Source organism: Taudactylus pleione, unplaced genomic scaffold (assembly GCF_031769625.1).
Source record: "Taudactylus pleione unplaced genomic scaffold, aTauple2 ptg000454l, whole genome shotgun sequence".
Classification (NCBI taxonomy): Eukaryota; Metazoa; Chordata; class Amphibia; order Anura; family Myobatrachidae; genus Taudactylus; species Taudactylus pleione.
The window spans coordinates 2,693,413-2,713,782 of record NW_028284856.1 but is presented as its reverse complement, the minus strand read 5'-3'; the positions used below and the strand labels follow the sequence as shown (position 1 = coordinate 2,713,782).

Below are 20,370 nucleotides of genomic sequence, written 5' to 3'. Positions count from 1 at the left end.
TAAACAGTTTGTGATTTTCCCACTCTGCACTATGTTCCATTTCACAAAAATGACACATTGCTTAAAAGACACTCGCCCGAACACGGACTTGAACCCTGGACCCTCAGATTAAAGTTCTGACGTTTTACCGACTCCAGGCTCTTCTGTAGTCTGTCGCAAACCAATAGAAAGTTCGTAATACTAAAAACAAGTAAATTCAAATGGTGACAACTACTGTGCAATTACTAAAGTAGGAAAATCTCTCTATCACTAAAAGTATGATCTGAATAGCTTGACATTTAGTGTCTATTGATGAAATACATTTAATTTGCCTCTTGGTTGAAGGTGTACATTCTTAAACAGTTTGTGATTTTCCCACTCTGCACTATGTTCCATTTCACAAAAACGACACATTGCTTAAAAGACACTCGTCCAAACAGAGACTTGAACCCTGGACCCTCAGATTAAAGTTCTGATGTTTTACCAACTCCAGGCTTTTCTGGAGTCTGTCGCAAACCTATAGAAAATTCGTAATACTAAAAACAAGTAAATTCAAATGGTGACAACTACTGTGCAATTACTAAAGTAGGAAAATCTCTCTATCACTAAAAGTATGATCTGAATAGCTTGACATTTAGTGTCTATTGATGAAATACATTTAATTTGCCTCTTGGTTGAAGGTGTAGATTCTTAAACAGTTTGTGATTTTCACTCTCTGCACTATGTTCCATTTCACAAAAACTACACATTGCTTAAAAGACACTCACCCGAACAGGGACTTGGACCCTGGACCCTCAGATTAAAGTTCTGATGTTTTACCGACTCCAGGCTATTCTGGAGTCTGTCGCAAACCTACAGAAACTTCGTTATACTAAAAACAAGTAAATTCAAATGGTGACAACTACTGTGCAATTACTAAAGTAGGAAAATCTCTCTATCACTAAAAGTATGATCTGAATAGCTTGACATTTAGTGTCTATTGATGAAATACATTTAATTTGCCTCTTGGTTGAAGGTGTACATTCTTAAACAGTTTGTGATTTTCCCACTCTGCACTATGTTCCATTTCACAAAAACTACACATTGCTTAAAAGACACTCGCCTGAACAGGGACTTGAACCCTGGACCCTCAGATTAAAGTTCTGATGTTTTACCGACTCCAGGCTATTCTGGAGTCTGTCGCAAACCTACAGAAACTTCATTATACTAAAAACAAGTAAATTCAAATGGTGACAACTACTGTGCAATTACTAAAGTAGGAAAATCTCTCTATCACTAAAAGTATGATCTGAATAGCTTGACATTTAGTGTCTATTGATGAAATACATTTAATTTGCCTCTTGGTTGAAGGTGTACATTCTTAAACAGTTTGTGATTTTCCCACTCTGCACTATGTTCCATTTCACAAAATGACACATTGCTTAAAAGACACTCATCCGAACAGGGACTTGAACCCTGGACCCTCAGTTTAAAAGAATGATGCTCTACCGACTGAGCTTTCCAGGCTCTTCTGTGAGAGGTCGCAAAAATGCAGAAAGTTCGTAATACTAAAAACAAGTAAATTCAAATGGTGACAACTACTGTGCAATTACTAAAGTAGGAAAATCTCTCTATCACTAAAAGTATGATCTGAATAGCTTGACATTTATTGTCTATTGATGAAATACATTTAATTTGCCTCTTGGTTGAAGGTGTACATTCTTAAACAGTTTGTGATTTTCCCACTCTGCACTATGTTCCATTTCACAAAAATGACACATTGCTTAAAAGACACTCGCCCGAATAGGGACTTGAAACCTGGACCCTCAGATTAAAGTTCTGATGTTTTACCGACTCCAGGCTCTTCTGGAGTCAGTCGCAAACCTACAGAAAGTTCGTAATTCTAAAAACAAGTAAATTCAAATGGTGACAACTACTGTGCAATTACTAAAGTAGGAAAATCTCTCTATCACTAAAAGTATGATCTGAATAGCTTGACATTTAGTGTCTATTGATGAAATACATTTAATTTGCCTCTTGGTTGAAGGTGTAGATTCTTAAACAGTTTGTGATTTTCCCACTCTGCACTATGTTCCATTTCACAAAAACGACACATTGCTTAAAAGACACTCGCCTGAACAGGGACTTGAACCCTGGACCCTCAGATTAAAGTTCTGATGTTTTACTGACTCCAGGCTTTTCTGTAGTCTGTCGCAAACGTACAGAAAGTTCGTAATACTAAAAACAAGTCAATTCAAATGGTGACAACTACTGTGCAATTACTAAAGTAGGAAAATCTCTCTATCACTAAAAGTATGATCTGAAAAGCTTGACATTTAGTGTCTATTGATGAAATACATTTAATTTGCCTCTTGATTCTTAAACAGTTTGTGATTTTCCCACTCTGCACTATGTTCCATTTCACAAAATGACACATTGCTTAAAAGACACTCGCCCGAACAGGGACTTGAACCCAGGACCCTCAGATTAAAAGTCTGATGCTCTACTGACTGAGCTATCCAGGCACTTCTGTGATAGGTCGCAAAAATGCAGAAAGTTCGTAATACAAAAAACAAGTTATTTCAAATGATGACAACTACTAGTTACTGTGCAATTACTAAAGTTGGAAAATCTCTCTATCACTAAAAGTATGAACTGAAAAGCTTGACATTTAGTGTCTCTTGATGAAATACATTTAATTTGTCTCTTGGTTGAAGGTGTACATTCTTAAACAGTTTGTGATTTTCCCACTCTGCACTATGATCCATTTCACAAAAATGACACATTGCTTAAAAGACACTCGCCCGAACAGGGACTTGAAACCTGGACCCTCAGATTAAAGTTCTGATGTTTTACCGACTTCAGACTCTTCTGGAGTCAGTCGTAAACCTACAGAAAGTTCGTAATACTAAAAACAAGTAAATTCAAATGGTGACAACTACTGTGCAATTACTAAAGTAGGAAAATCTCTCTATCACTAAAAGTATGATCTGAATAGCTTGACATTTAGTGTCTATTGATGAAATACATTTAATTTGCCTCTTGGTTGAAGGTGTAGATTCTTAAACAGTTTGTGATTTTCCCGCTCTGCACTATGTTCCATTTCACAAAAACTACACATTGCTTAAAAGACACTCACCCGAACAGGGACTTGGACCCTGGACCCTCAGATTAAAGTTCTGATGTTTTACCGACTCCAGGCTATTCTGGAGTCTGTCGCACACCTACAGAAACTTCGTTATACTAAAAACAAGTAAATTCAAATGGTGACAACTACTGTGCAATTACTAAAGTAGGAAAATCTCTCTATCACTAAAAGTATGATCTGAATAGCTTGACATTTAGTGTCTATTGATGAAATACATTTAATTTGCCTCTTGGTTGAAGGTGTACATTCTTAAACAGTTTGTGATTGTCCCACTCTGTACTATGTTCCATTTCACAAAATGACACATTGCTTAAAAGACACTCATCCGAACAGGGACTTGAACCCTGGACCCTCAGTTTAAAAGAATGATGCTCTACCGACTGAGCTTTCCAGGCTCTTCTGTGAGAGGTCGCAAAAATGCAGAAAGTTCGTAATACTAAAAACAAGTCAATTCAAATGGTGACAACTACTGTGCAATTACTAAAGTAGGAAAATCTCTCTATCACTAAAAGTATGATCTGAATAGCTTGACATTTATTGTCTATTGATGAAATACATTTAATTTGCCTCTTGGTTGAAGGTGTACATTCTTAAACAGTTTGTGATTTTCCCACTCTGCACTATGTTCCATTTCACAAAAATGACACATTGCTTAAAAGACACTCGCCCGAACAGGGACTTGAAACCTGGACCCTCAGATTAAAGTTCTGATGTTTTACCGACTCCAGGCTCTTCTGGAGTCAGTCACAAACCTACAGAAAGTTCGTAATACTAAAAACAAGTAAATTCAAATGGTGACAACTACTGTGCAATTACTAAAGTAGGAAAATCTCTCTATCACTAAAAGTATGATCTGAATAGCTTGACATTTAGTGTCTCTTGATGAAATACATTTAATTTGCCTCTTGGTTGAAGGTGTAGATTCTTAAACAGTTTGTGATTTTCCCACTCTGCACTATGTTCCATTTCACAAAAACGACACATTGCTTAAAAGACACTCGCCTCAACAGGGACTTGAACCCTGGACCCTCAGATTAAAGCTCTGATGTTTTACCGACTCCAGGCTTTTCTGTAGTCTGTCGCAAACCTACAGAAAGTTCGCAATACTAGAGACAAGTAAATTCAAATGGTGACAACTACTGTGCAAATACTAAAGTAGGAAAATCTCTCTATCACTAAAAGTATGATCTGAAAAGCTTGACATTTAGTGTCTATTGATGAAATACATTTAATTTGCCTCTTGATTCTTAAACAGTTTGTGATTTTCCCACTCTGCACTATGTTCCATTTCACAAAATGACACATTGCTTAAAAGACACTCGCCCGAACAGGCACTTGAACCCAGGACCATCAGATTAAAAGTCTGATGCTCTACCGACTGAGCTATCCAGGCACTTCTGTGATAGGTCGCAAACCTACAGAAACTTCGTAATACAAAAAACAAGTCATTTCAAATGATGACAACTACTAGTTACTGTGCAATTACTAAAGTAGGAAAATCTCTCTATCACTAAAAGTATGAACTGAAAAGCTTGACATTTAGTGTCTCTTGATGAAATACATTTAATTTGCCTCTTGGTTGAAGGTGTACATTCTTAAACAGTTTGTGATTTTCCCACTCTGCACTATGTTCCATTTCACAAAAACGACACATTGCTTAAAAGACACTCGCCCGAAAAGGGACTTGAACCCTGGACCCTCAGATTAAAGTTCTGATGTTTTACCGACTCCAGGCTCTTCTGGAGTCTGTCGCAAACCTATAGAAAGTTCGTAAAACTAAAACCAAGTAAATTCAAATGGTGACAACTACTGTGCAATTACTAAAGTAGGAAAATCTCTCTATCACTAAAAGTATGATATGAATAGCTTGACATTTAGTGTCTATTGATGAAATACATTTAATTTGCCTCTTGGTTGAAGGTGTACATTCTTAAACAGTTTGTGATTTTCCCACTCTGCACTATGTTCCATTTCACAAAAACGACACATTGCTTAAAAGACACTCGCCCGAACAGGGACTTGAAACCTGGACCCTCAGATTAAAGTTCTGACGTTTTACCGACTCCAGGCTCTTCTGTAGTCTGTCGCAAACCTATAGAAAGTTCGTAATACTAAAAACAAGTAAATTCAAATGGTGACAACTACTGTGCAATTACTAAAGTAGGAAAATCTCTCTATCACTAAAAGTATGATCTGAATAGCTTGACATTTAGTGTCTATTGATGAAATACATTTAATTTGCCTCTTGGTTGAAGGTGTAGATTCTTAAACAGTTTGTGATTTTCACTCTCTGCACTATGTTCCATTTCACAAAAACTACACATTGCTTAAAAGACACTCGCCCGAACAGGGACTTGAAACCTGGACCCTCAGATTAAAGTTCTGATGTTTTACCGACTCCAGGCTCTTCTGGAGTCAGTCACAAACCTACAGAAAGTTCGTAATACTAAAAACAAGTAAATTCAAATGGTGACAACTACTGTGCAATTACTAAAGTAGGAAAATCTTTCTATCACTAAAAGTATGATCTGAATAGCTTGACAATTAGTGTCTATTGATGAAATACATTTAATTTTCCTCTTGGTTGAAGGTGTACATTCTTAAACAGTTTGTGATTTTCCCACTCTGCACTATGTTCCATTTCACAAAATGACACATTGCTTAAAAGACACTCGTCCGAACAGGGACTTGAACCCTGGACCCTCAGATTAAAGTTCTGATGTATTACCGACTCCAGGCTATTCTGGAGTCTGTCGTAAACCTACAGAAAGTTCGTAAAACTAAAAACAAGTCAATTCAAATGGTGACAACTACTGTGCAATTACTAAAGTAGGAAAATCTCTCTATCACTAAAAGTATGATCTGAATAGCTTGACATTTAGTGTCTATTGATGAAATACATTTAATTTGCCTCTTGGTTGAAGGTGTACATTCTTAAACAGTTTGTGATTTTCCCTCTCTGCACTATGTTCCATTTCACAAAAACGACACATTGCTTAAAAGACACTTGTCCGAACAGGGACTTGAACCCTGGACCCTCAGATTAAAGTTCTGATGTTTTACCAACTCCAGGCTCTTCTGGAGTCTGTCGCAAACCTACAGAAAGTTCGTAATACTAAAAACAAGTCAATTCAAATGGTGACAACTACTGTGCAATTACTAAAGTAGGAAAATCTCTCTATCACTAAAAGTATGATCTGAAAAGCTTGACATTTAGTGTCTATTGATGAAATACATTTAATTTGCCTCTTGGTTGAAGGTGTAGATTCTTAAACAGTTTGTGATTTTCCCACTCTGCACTATGTTCCATTTCACAAAATGACACATTGCTTAAAAGACACTCACCCGAACAGGGACTTGAACCCTGGACCCTCAGATTAAAAGTCTGATGCTCTACCGACTGAGCTATCCAGGCTCTTCTGAGATAGGTCACAAAAATGCAGAAAGTTCGTAATACAAAAAACAAGTCAATTCAAATGATGACAACTACTAGTTACTGTGCAATTACTAAAGAAGGAAAATCTCTCTATCACTAAAAGTATGAACTGAAAAGCTTGACATTTAGTGTCTCTTGATGAAATACTTTTAATTTGCCTCTTGGTTGAAGGTGTACATTCTTAAACAGTTTGTGATTTTCCCACTCTGCACTATGTTCCATTTCACAAAAACGACACATTGCTTAAAAGACACTCGCCCGAAAAGGGACTTGAACCCTGGACCCTCAGATTAAAGTTCTGATGTTTTACCGACTCCAGGCTCTTCTGGAGTCTGTCGCAAACCTATAGAAAGTTCGTAAAACTAAAACCAAGTAAATTCAAATGGTGACAACTACTGTGCAATTACTAAAGTAGGAAAATCTCTCTATCACTAAAAGTATGATATGAATAGCTTGACATTTAGTGTCTATTGATGAAATACATTTAATTTGCCTCTTGGTTGAAGGTGTACATTCTTAAACAGTTTGTGATTTTCCCACTCTGCACTATGTTCCATTTCACAAAAACGACACATTGCTTAAAAGACACTCGCCCGAACAGGGACTTGAACCCTGGACCCTCAGATTAAAGTTCTGACGTTTTACCGACTCCAGGCTCTTCTGTAATCTGTCGCAAACCTATAGAAAGTTCGTAATACTAAAAACAAGTAAATTCAAATGGTGACAACTACTGTGCAATTACTAAAGTAGGAAAATCTCTCTATCACTAAAAGTATGATCTGAATAGCTTGACATTTAGTGTCTATTGATGAAATACATTTAATTTGCCTCTTGGTTGAAGGTGTACATTCTTAAACAGTTTGTGATTTTCCCACTCTGCACTATGTTCCATTTCACAAAAATGACACATTGCTTAAAAGACACTCGTCCAAACAGAGACTTGAACCCTGGACCCTCAGATTAAAGTTCTGATGTTTTACCAACTCCAGGCTTTTCTGGAGTCTGTCGCAAACCTATAGAAAATTCGTAATACTAAAAACAAGTAAATTCAAATGGTGACAACTACTGTGCAATTACTAAAGTAGGAAAATCTCTCTATCACTAAAAGTATGATCTGAATAGCTTGACATTTAGTGTCTATTGATGAAATACATTTAATTTGCCTCTTGGTTGAAGGTGTACATTCTTAAACAGTTTGTGATTTTCCCACTCTGCACTATGTTCCATTTCACAAAATGACACATTGCTTAAAAGACACTCGTCCGAACAGGGACTTGAACCCTGGACCCTCAGATTAAAGTTCTGATGTATTACCGACTCCAGGCTATTCTGGAGTCTGTCGTAAACCTACAGAAAGTTCGTAAAACTAAAAACAAGTCAATTCAAATGGTGACAACTACTGTGCAATTACTAAAGTAGGAAAATCTCTCTATCACTAAAAGTATGATCTGAATAGCTTGACATTTAGTGTCTATTGATGAAATACATTTAATTTGCCTCTTGGTTGAAGGTGTACATTCTTAAACAGTTTGTGATTTTCCCTCTCTGCACTATGTTCCATTTCACAAAAACGACACATTGCTTAAAAGACACTTGTCCGAACAGAGACTTGAACCCTGGACCCTCAGATTAAAGTTCTGATGTTTTACCAACTCCAGGCTCTTCTGGAGTCTGTCGCAAACCTACAGAAAGTTCGTAATACTAAAAACAAGTCAATTCAAATGGTGACAACTACTGTGCAATTACTAAAGTAGGAAAATCTCTCTATCACTAAAAGTATGATCTGAAAAGCTTGACATTTAGTGTCTATTGATGAAATACATTTAATTTGCCTCTTGGTTGAAGGTGTACATTCTTAAACAGTTTGTGATTTTCCCACTCTGCACTATGTTCCATTTCACAAAATGACACATTGCTTAAAAGACACTCACCCGAACAGGGACTTGAACCCTGGACCCTCAGATTAAAAGTCTGATGCTCTACCGACTGAGCTATCCAGGCTCTTCTGAGATAGGTCACAAAAATGCAGAAAGTTCGTAATACAAAAAACAAGTCAATTCAAATGATGACAACTACTAGTTACTGTGCAATTACTAAAGAAGGAAAATCTCTCTATCACTAAAAGTATGAACTGAAAAGCTTGACATTTAGTGTCTCTTGATGAAATACTTTTAATTTGCCTCTTGGTTGAAGGTGTACATTCTTAAACAGTTTGTGATTTTCCCACTCTGCACTATGTTCCATTTCACAAAAACGACACATTGCTTAAAAGACACTCGCCCGAAAAGGGACTTGAACCCTGGACCCTCAGATTAAAGTTCTGATGTTTTACCGACTCCAGGCTCTTCTGGAGTCTGTCGCAAACCTATAGAAAGTTCGTAAAACTAAAACCAAGTAAATTCAAATGGTGACAACTACTGTGCAATTACTAAAGTAGGAAAATCTCTCTATCACTAAAAGTATGATATGAATAGCTTGACATTTAGTGTCTATTGATGAAATACATTTAATTTGCCTCTTGGTTGAAGGTGTACATTCTTAAACAGTTTGTGATTTTCCCACTCTGCACTATGTTCCATTTCACAAAAATGACACATTGCTTAAAAGACACTCGCCCGAACACGGACTTGAACCCTGGACCCTCAGATTAAAGTTCTGACGTTTTACCGACTCCAGGCTCTTCTGTAGTCTGTCGCAAACCTATAGAAAGTTCGTAATACTAAAAACAAGTAAATTCAAATGGTGACAACTACTGTGCAATTACTAAAGTAGGAAAATCTCTCTATCACTAAAAGTATGATCTGAATAGCTTGACATTTAGTGTCTATTGATGAAATACATTTAATTTGCCTCTTGGTTGAAGGTGTACATTCTTAAACAGTTTGTGATTTTCCCACTCTGCACTATGTTCCATTTCACAAAAACGACACATTGCTTAAAAGACACTCGTCCAAACAGAGACTTGAACCCTGGACCCTCAGATTAAAGTTCTGATGTTTTACCAACTCCAGGCTTTTCTGGAGTCTGTCGCAAACCTATAGAAAATTCGTAATACTAAAAACAAGTAAATTCAAATGGTGACAACTACTGTGCAATTACTAAAGTAGGAAAATCTCTCTATCACTAAAAGTATGATCTGAATAGCTTGACATTTAGTGTCTATTGATGAAATACATTTAATTTGCCTCTTGGTTGAAGGTGTACATTCTTAAACAGTTTGTGATTTTCCCACTCTGCACTATGTTCCATTTCACAAAATGACACATTGCTTAAAAGACACTCGTCCGAACAGGGACTTGAACCCTGGACCCTCAGATTAAAAGAATGATGCTCTACCGACTGAGCTTTCCAGGCTCTTCTGTGAGAGGTCGCAAAAATGCAGAAAGTTCGTAATACTAAAAACAAGTAAATTCAAATGGTGACAACTACTGTGCAATTACTAAAGTAGGAAAATCTCTCTATCACTAAAAGTATGATCTGAATAGCTTGACACTTATTGTCTATTGATGAAATACATTTAATTTGCCTCTTGGTTGAAGGTGTACATTCTTAAACAGTTTGTGATTTTCCCACTCTGCACTATGTTCCATTTCACAAAAATGACACATTGCTTAAAAGACACTCGCCCGAATAGGGACTTGAAACCTGGACCCTCAGATTAAAGTTTTGATGTTTTACCGACTCCAGGCTCTTCTGGAGTCAGTCGCAAACCTACAGAAAGTTCGTAATACTAAAAACAAGTAAATTCAAATGGTGACAACTACTGTGCAATTACTAAAGTAGGAAAATCTCTCTATCACTAAAGGTATGATCTGAATAGCTTGACATTTAGTGTCTATTGATGAAATACATTTAATTTGCCTCTTGGTTGAAGGTGTAGATTCTTAAACAGTTTGTGATTTTCCCACTCTGCACTATGTTCCATTTCACAAAAACAACACATTGCTTAAAAGACACTCGCCTGAACAGGGACTTGAACCCTGGACCCTCAGATTAAAGTTCTGATGTTTTACCGACTCCAGGCTTTTCTGTAGTCTGTCGCAAACCTACAGAAAGTTCGTAATACTAAAAACAAGTCAATTCAAATGGTGACAACTACTGTGCAATTACTAAAGTAGGAAAATCTCTCTATCACTAAAAGTATGATCTGAAAAGCTTGACATTTAGTGTCTATTGATGAAATACATTTAATTTGCCTCTTGGTTGAAGGTGTACATTCTTAAACAGTTTGTGATTTTCCCACTCTGCACTATGTTCCATTTCACAAAAATGACACATTGCTTAAAAGACACTCGCCCGAACAGGGACTTGAACCCTGGACCCTCAGATTAAAGTTCTGACGTTTTACCGACTCCAGGCTCTTCTGTAGTCTGTCGCAAACCTATAGAAAGTTCGTAATACTAAAAACAAGTAAATTCAAATGGTGACAACTACTGTGCAATTACTAAAGTAGGAAAATCTCTCTATCACTAAAAGTATGATCTGAATAGCTTGACATTTAGTGTCTATTGATGAAATACATTTAATTTGCCTCTTGGTTGAAGGTGTACATTCTTAAACAGTTTGTGATTTTCCCACTCTGCACTATGTTCCATTTCACAAAAACGACACATTGCTTAAAAGACACTCGTCCAAACAGAGACTTGAACCCTGGACCCTCAGATTAAAGTTCTGATGTTTTACCAACTCCAGGCTTTTCTGGAGTCTGTCGCAAACCTATAGAAAATTCGTAATACTAAAAACAAGTAAGTTCAAATGGTGACAACTACTGTGCAATTACTAAAGTAGGAAAATCTCTCTATCACTAAAAGTATGATCTGAATAGCTTGACATTTAGTGTCTATTGATGAAATACATTTAATTTGCCTCTTGGTTGAAGGTGTACATTCTTAAACAGTTTGTGATTTTCCCACTCTGCACTATGTTCCATTTCACAAAATGACACATTGCTTAAAAGACACTCGTCCGAACAGGGACTTGAACCCTGGACCCTCAGATTAAAAGAATGATGCTCTACCGACTGAGCTTTCCAGGCTCTTCTGTGAGAGGTCGCAAAAATGCAGAAAGTTCGTAATACTAAAAACAAGTAAATTCAAATGGTGACAACTACTGTGCAATTATTAAAGTAGGAAATTCTCTCTATCACTAAAAGTATGATCTGAATAGCTTGACACTTATTGTCTATTGATGAAATACATTTAATTTGCCTCTTGGTTGAAGGTGTACATTCTTAAACAGTTTGTGATTTTCCCACTCTGCACTATGTTCCATTTCACAAAAATGACACATTGCTTAAAAGACACTCGCCCGAATAGGGACTTGAAACCTGGACCCTCAGATTAAAGTTTTGATGTTTTACCGACTCCAGGCTCTTCTGGAGTCAGTCGCAAACCTACAGAAAGTTGGTAATACTAAAAACAAGTAAATTCAAATGGTGACAACTACTGTGCAATTACTAAAGTAGGAAAATCTCTCTATCACTAAAAGTATGATCTGAATAGCTTGACATTTAGTGTCTATTGATGAAATACATTTAATTTGCCTCTTGGTTGAAGGTGTAGATTCTTAAACAGTTTGTGATTTTCCCACTCTGCACTATGTTCCATTTCACAAAAACAACACATTGCTTAAAAGACACTCGCCTGAACAGGGACTTGAACCCTGGACCCTCAGATTAAAGTTCTGATGTTTTACCGACTCCAGGCTTTTCTGTAGTCTGTCGCAAACCTACAGAAAGTTCGTAATACTAAAAACAAGTCAATTCAAATGGTGACAACTACTGTGCAATTACTAAAGTAGGAAAATCTCTCTATCACTAAAAGTATGATCTGAAAAGCTTGACATTTAGTGTCTATTGATGAAATACATTTAATTTGCCTCTTGATTCTTAAACAGTTTGTGATTTTCCCACTCTGCACTATGTTCCATTTCACAAAATGACACATTGCTTAAAAGACACTCGCCTGAACAGGGACTTGAACCCAGGACCCTCAGATTAAAAGTCTGATGCTCTACCGACTGAGCTATCCAGGCACTTCTGTGATAGGTCGCAAAAATGCAGAAACTTCGTAATACAAAAAACAAGTTATTTCAAATGATGACAACTACTAGTTACTGTGCAATTACGAAAGTTGGAAAATCTCTCTATCACTAAAAGTATGAACTGAAAAGCTTGACATTTAGTGTCTCTTGATGAAATACATTTAATTTGTCTCTTGGTTGAAGGTGTACATTCTTAAACAGTTTGTGATTTTCCCACTCTGCACTATGATCCATTTCACAAAAATGACACATTGCTTAAAAGACACTCGCCCCGAACAGGGACTTGAAACCTGGACCCTCAGATTAAAGTTCTGATGTTTTACCGACTCCAGGCTATTCTGGAGTCTGTCGCAAACCTACAGAAACTTCGTTATACTAAAAACAAGTAAATTCAAATGGTGACAACTACTGTGCAATTACTAAAGTAGGAAAATCTCTCTATCACTAAAAGTATGATCTGAATAGCTTGACATTTAGTGTCTATTGATGAAATACATTTAATTTGCCTCTTGGTTGAAGGTGTACATTCTTAAACAGTTTGTGATTTTCCCTCTCTGCACTATGTTCCATTTCACAAAAACGACACATTGCTTAAAAGACACTTGTCCGAACAGAGACTTGAACCCTGGACCCTCAGATTAAAGTTCTGATGTTTTACCAACTCCAGGCTCTTCTGGAGTCTGTCGCAAACCTACAGAAAGTTCGTAATACTAAAAACAAGTCAATTCAAATGGTGACAACTACTGTGCAATTACTAAAGTAGGAAAATCTCTCTATCACTAAAAGTATGATCTGAAAAGCTTGACATTTAGTGTCTATTGATGAAATACATTTAATTTGCCTCTTGGTTGAAGGTGTACATTCTTAAACAGTTTGTGATTTTCCCACTCTGCACTATGTTCCATTTCACAAAATGACACATTGCTTAAAAGACACTCACCCGAACAGGGACTTGAACCCTGGACCCTCAGATTAAAAGTCTGATGCTCTACCGACTGAGCTATCCAGGCTCTTCTGAGATAGGTCACAAAAATGCAGAAAGTTCGTAATACAAAAAACAAGTCAATTCAAATGATGACAACTACTAGTTACTGTGCAATTACTAAAGAAGGAAAATCTCTCTATCACTAAAAGTATGAACTGAAAAGCTTGACATTTAGTGTCTCTTGATGAAATACTTTTAATTTGCCTCTTGGTTGAAGGTGTACATTCTTAAACAGTTTGTGATTTTCCCACTCTGCACTATGTTCCATTTCACAAAAACGACACATTGCTTAAAAGACACTCGCCCGAAAAGGGACTTGAACCCTGGACCCTCAGATTAAAGTTCTGATGTTTTACCGACTCCAGGCTCTTCTGGAGTCTGTCGCAAACCTATAGAAAGTTCGTAAAACTAAAACCAAGTAAATTCAAATGGTGACAACTACTGTGCAATTACTAAAGTAGGAAAATCTCTCTATCACTAAAAGTATGATATGAATAGCTTGACATTTAGTGTCTATTGATGAAATACATTTAATTTGCCTCTTGGTTGAAGGTGTACATTCTTAAACAGTTTGTGATTTTCCCACTCTGCACTATGTTCCATTTCACAAAAACGACACATTGCTTAAAAGACACTCGCCCGAACAGGGACTTGAACCCTGGACCCTCAGATTAAAGTTCTGACGTTTTACCGACTCCAGGCTCTTCTGTAATCTGTCGCAAACCTATAGAAAGTTCGTAATACTAAAAACAAGTAAATTCAAATGGTGACAACTACTGTGCAATTACTAAAGTAGGAAAATCTCTCTATCACTAAAAGTATGATCTGAATAGCTTGACATTTAGTGTCTATTGATGAAATACATTTAATTTGCCTCTTGGTTGAAGGTGTACATTCTTAAACAGTTTGTGATTTTCCCACTCTGCACTATGTTCCATTTCACAAAAACGACACATTGCTTAAAAGACACTCGTCCAAACAGAGACTTGAACCCTGGACCCTCAGATTAAAGTTCTGATGTTTTACCAACTCCAGGCTTTTCTGGAGTCTGTCGCAAACCTATAGAAAATTCGTAATACTAAAAACAAGTAAATTCAAATGGTGACAACTACTGTGCAATTACTAAAGTAGGAAAATCTCTCTATCACTAAAAGTATGATCTGAATAGCTTGACATTTAGTGTCTATTGATGAAATACATTTAATTTGCCTCTTGGTTGAAGGTGTACATTCTTAAACAGTTTGTGATTTTCCCACTCTGCACTATGTTCCATTTCACAAAATGACACATTGCTTAAAAGACACTCGTCCGAACAGGGACTTGAACCCTGGACCCTCAGATTAAAGTTCTGATGTATTACCGACTCCAGGCTATTCTGGAGTCTGTCGTAAACCTACAGAAAGTTCGTAAAACTAAAAACAAGTCAATTCAAATGGTGACAACTACTGTGCAATTACTAAAGTAGGAAAATCTCTCTATCACTAAAAGTATGATCTGAATAGCTTGACATTTAGTGTCTATTGATGAAATACATTTAATTTGCCTCTTGGTTGAAGGTGTACATTCTTAAACAGTTTGTGATTTTCCCTCTCTGCACTATGTTCCATTTCACAAAAACGACACATTGCTTAAAAGACACTTGTCCGAACAGAGACTTGAACCCTGGACCCTCAGATTAAAGTTCTGATGTTTTACCAACTCCAGGCTCTTCTGGAGTCTGTCGCAAACCTACAGAAAGTTCGTAATACTAAAAACAAGTCAATTCAAATGGTGACAACTACTGTGCAATTACTAAAGTAGGAAAATCTCTCTATCACTAAAAGTATGATCTGAAAAGCTTGACATTTAGTGTCTATTGATGAAATACATTTAATTTGCCTCTTGGTTGAAGGTGTACATTCTTAAACAGTTTGTGATTTTCCCACTCTGCACTATGTTCCATTTCACAAAATGACACATTGCTTAAAAGACACTCGTCCGAACAGGGACTTGAACCCTGGACCCTCAGATTAAAGTTCTGATGTATTACCGACTCCAGGCTATTCTGGAGTCTGTCGTAAACCTACAGAAAGTTCGTAAAACTAAAAACAAGTCAATTCAAATGGTGACAACTACTGTGCAATTACTAAAGTAGGAAAATCTCTCTATCACTAAAAGTATGATCTGAATAGCTTGACATTTAGTGTCTATTGATGAAATACATTTAATTTGCCTCTTGGTTGAAGGTGTACATTCTTAAACAGTTTGTGATTTTCCCTCTCTGCACTATGTTCCATTTCACAAAAACGACACATTGCTTAAAAGACACTTGTCCGAACAGAGACTTGAACCCTGGACCCTCAGATTAAAGTTCTGATGTTTTACCAACTCCAGGCTCTTCTGGAGTCTGTCGCAAACCTACAGAAAGTTCGTAATACTAAAAACAAGTCAATTCAAATGGTGACAACTACTGTGCAATTACTAAAGTAGGAAAATCTCTCTATCACTAAAAGTATGATCTGAAAAGCTTGACATTTAGTGTCTATTGATGAAATACATTTAATTTGCCTCTTGGTTGAAGGTGTACATTCTTAAACAGTTTGTGATTTTCCCACTCTGCACTATGTTCCATTTCACAAAATGACACATTGCTTAAAAGACACTCACCCGAACAGGGACTTGAACCCTGGACCCTCAGATTAAAAGTCTGATGCTCTACCGACTGAGCTATCCAGGCTCTTCTGAGATAGGTCACAAAAATGCAGAAAGTTCGTAATACAAAAAACAAGTAAATTCAAATGATGACAACTACTAGTTACTGTGCAATTACTAAAGAAGGAAAATCTCTCTATCACTAAAAGTATGAACTGAAAAGCTTGACATTTAGTGTCTCTTGATGAAATACTTTTAATTTGCCTCTTGGTTGAAGGTGTACATTCTTAAACAGTTTGTGATTTTCCCACTCTGCACTATGTTCCATTTCACAAAAACGACACATTGCTTAAAAGACACTCGCCCGAAAAGGGACTTGAACCCTGGACCCTCAGATTAAAGTTCTGATGTTTTACCGACTCCAGGCTCTTCTGGAGTCTGTCGCAAACCTATAGAAAGTTCGTAAAACTAAAACCAAGTAAATTCAAATGGTGACAACTACTGTGCAATTACTAAAGTAGGAAAATCTCTCTATCACTAAAAGTATGATATGAATAGCTTGACATTTAGTGTCTATTGATGAAATACATTTAATTTGCCTCTTGGTTGAAGGTGTACATTCTTAAACAGTTTGTGATTTTCCCACTCTGCACTATGTTCCATTTCACAAAAATGACACATTGCTTAAAAGACACTCGCCCGAACACGGACTTGAACCCTGGACCCTCAGATTAAAGTTCTGACGTTTTACCGACTCCAGGCTCTTCTGTAGTCTGTCGCAAACCTATAGAAAGTTCGTAATACTAAAAACAAGTAAATTCAAATGGTGACAACTACTGTGCAATTACTAAAGTAGGAAAATCTCTCTATCACTAAAAGTATGATCTGAATAGCTTGACATTTAGTGTCTATTGATGAAATACATTTAATTTGCCTCTTGGTTGAAGGTGTACATTCTTAAACAGTTTGTGATTTTCCCACTCTGCACTATGTTCCATTTCACAAAAACGACACATTGCTTAAAAGACACTCGTCCAAACAGAGACTTGAACCCTGGACCCTCAGATTAAAGTTCTGATGTTTTACCAACTCCAGGCTTTTCTGGAGTCTGTCGCAAACCTATAGAAAATTCGTAATACTAAAAACAAGTAAATTCAAATGGTGACAACTACTGTGCAATTACTAAAGTAGGAAAATCTCTCTATCACTAAAAGTATGATCTGAATAGCTTGACATTTAGTGTCTATTGATGAAATACATTTAATTTGCCTCTTGGTTGAAGGTGTACATTCTTAAACAGTTTGTGATTTTCCCACTCTGCACTATGTTCCATTTCACAAAATGACACATTGCTTAAAAGACACTCGTCCGAACAGGGACTTGAACCCTGGACCCTCAGATTAAAAGAATGATGCTCTACCGACTGAGCTTTCCAGGCTCTTCTGTGAGAGGTCGCAAAAATGCAGAAAGTTCGTAATACTAAAAACAAGTAAATTCAAATGGTGACAACTACTGTGCAATTACTAAAGTAGGAAAATCTCTCTATCACTAAAAGTATGATCTGAATAGCTTGACACTTATTGTCTATTGATGAAATACATTTAATTTGCCTCTTGGTTGAAGGTGTACATTCTTAAACAGTTTGTGATTTTCCCACTCTGCACTATGTTCCATTTCACAAAAATGACACATTGCTTAAAAGACACTCGCCCGAATAGGGACTTGAAACCTGGACCCTCAGATTAAAGTTTTGATGTTTTACCGACTCCAGGCTCTTCTGGAGTCAGTCGCAAACCTACAGAAAGTTCGTAATACTAAAAACAAGTAAATTCAAATGGTGACAACTACTGTGCAATTACTAAAGTAGGAAAATCTCTCTATCACTAAAAGTATGATCTGAATAGCTTGACATTTAGTGTCTATTGATGAAATACATTTAATTTGCCTCTTGGTTGAAGGTGTAGATTCTTAAACAGTTTGTGATTTTCCCACTCTGCACTATGTTCCATTTCACAAAAACAACACATTGCTTAAAAGACACTCGCCTGAACAGGGACTTGAACCCTGGACCCTCAGATTAAAGTTCTGATGTTTTACCGACTCCAGGCTTTTCTGTAGTCTGTCGCAAACCTACAGAAAGTTCGTAATACTAAAAACAAGTCAATTCAAATGGTGACAACTACTGTGCAATTACTAAAGTAGGAAAATCTCTCTATCACTAAAAGTATGATCTGAAAAGCTTGACATTTAGTGTCTATTGATGAAATACATTTAATTTGCCTCTTGGTTGAAGGTGTACATTCTTAAACAGTTTGTGATTTTCCCACTCTGCACTATGTTCCATTTCACAAAAATGACACATTGCTTAAAAGACACTCGCCCGAACAGGGACTTGAACCCTGGACCCTCAGATTAAAGTTATGACGTTTTACCGACTCCAGGCTCTTCTGTAGTCTGTCGCAAACCTATAGAAAGTTCGTAATACTAAAAACAAGTAAATTCAAATGGTGACAACTACTGTGCAATTACTAAAGTAGGAAAATCTCTCTATCACTAAAAGTATGATCTGAATAGCTTGACATTTAGTGTCTATTGATGAAATACATTTAATTTGCCTCTTGGTTGAAGGTGTACATTCTTAAACAGTTTGTGATTTTCCCACTCTGCACTATGTTCCATTTCACAAAAACGACACATTGCTTAAAAGACACTCGTCCAAACAGAGACTTGAACCCTGGACCCTCAGATTAAAGTTCTGATGTTTTACCAACTCCAGGCTTTTCTGGAGTCTGTCGCAAACCTATAGAAAATTCGTAATACTAAAAACAAGTAAGTTCAAATGGTGACAACTACTGTGCAATTACTAAAGTAGGAAAATCTCTCTATCACTAAAAGTATGATCTGAATAGCTTGACATTTAGTGTCTATTGATGAAATACATTTAATTTGCCTCTTGGTTGAAGGTGTACATTCTTAAACAGTTTGTGATTTTCCCACTCTGCACTATGTTCCATTTCACAAAATGACACATTGCTTAAAAGACACTCGTCCGAACAGGGACTTGAACCCTGGACCCTCAGATTAAAAGAATGATGCTCTACCGACTGAGCTTTCCAGGCTCTTCTGTGAGAGGTCGCAAAAATGCAGAAAGTTCGTAATACTAAAAACAAGTAAATTCAAATGGTGACAACTACTGTGCAATTACTAAAGTAGGAAATTCTCTCTATCACTAAAAGTATGATCTGAATAGCTTGACACTTATTGTCTATTGATGAAATACATTTAATTTGCCTCTTGGTTGAAGGTGTACATTCTTAAACAGTTTGTGATTTTCCCACTCTGCACTATGTTCCATTTCACAAAAATGACACATTGCTTAAAAGACACTCGCCCGAATAGGGACTTGAAACCTGGACCCTCAGATTAAAGTTTTGATGTTTTACCGACTCCAGGCTCTTCTGGAGTCAGTCGCAAACCTACAGAAAGTTGGTAATACTAAAAACAAGTAAATTCAAATGGTGACAACTACTGTGCAATTACTAAAGTAGGAAAATCTCTCTATCACTAAAAGTATGATCTGAATAGCTTGACATTTAGTGTCTATTGATGAAATACATTTAATTTGCCTCTTGGTTGAAGGTGTAGATTCTTAAACAGTTTGTGATTTTCCCACTCTGCACTATGTTCCATTTCACAAAAACAACACATTGCTTAAAAGACACTCGCCTGAACAGGGACTTGAACCCTGGACCCTCAGATTAAAGTTCTGATGTTTTACCGACTCCAGGCTTTTCTGTAGTCTGTCGCAAACCTACAGAAAGTTCGTAATACTAAAAACAAGTCAATTCAAATGGTGACAACTACTGTGCAATTACTAAAGTAGGAAAATCTCTCTATCACTAAAAGTATGATCTGAAAAGCTTGACATTTAGTGTCTATTGATGAAATACATTTAATTTGCCTCTTGATTCTTAAACAGTTTGTGATTTTCCCACTCTGCACTATGTTCCATTTCACAAAAACGACACATTGCTTAAAAGACACTCGTCCAAACAGAGACTTGAACCCTGGACCCTCAGATTAAAGTTCTGATGTTTTACCAACTCCAGGCTTTTCTGGAGTCTGTCGCAAACCTATAGAAAATTCGTAATACTAAAAACAAGTAAGTTC

At 36.7% G+C, this 20,370-nt stretch overlaps 5 non-coding genes across 5 annotated transcripts; all 5 read right to left on the bottom strand.

Moving 5' to 3' along the window:
* Nucleotides 1–6,448: 6,448 nt before the first annotated feature.
* TRNAK-UUU (transfer RNA lysine (anticodon UUU)) lies at nt 6,449–6,521 on the bottom strand. Its single transcript has one exon. It is a non-coding gene; the product is annotated as a tRNA-Lys (tRNA).
* Nucleotides 6,522–8,470: 1,949 nt separating this feature from the next.
* On the bottom strand, nt 8,471–8,543 carry TRNAK-UUU (transfer RNA lysine (anticodon UUU)). Its single transcript has one exon. It is a non-coding gene; the product is annotated as a tRNA-Lys (tRNA).
* A 3,959-nt stretch (nt 8,544–12,502) lies between these two features.
* TRNAK-UUU (transfer RNA lysine (anticodon UUU)) lies at nt 12,503–12,575 on the bottom strand. Its single transcript has one exon. It is a non-coding gene; the product is annotated as a tRNA-Lys (tRNA).
* Nucleotides 12,576–13,521: 946 nt separating this feature from the next.
* Nucleotides 13,522–13,594, bottom strand: TRNAK-UUU (transfer RNA lysine (anticodon UUU)). The gene has a single exon. It is a non-coding gene; the product is annotated as a tRNA-Lys (tRNA).
* A 2,618-nt stretch (nt 13,595–16,212) lies between these two features.
* On the bottom strand, nt 16,213–16,285 carry TRNAK-UUU (transfer RNA lysine (anticodon UUU)). The gene has a single exon. It is a non-coding gene; the product is annotated as a tRNA-Lys (tRNA).
* Nucleotides 16,286–20,370: the final 4,085 nt, after the last annotated feature.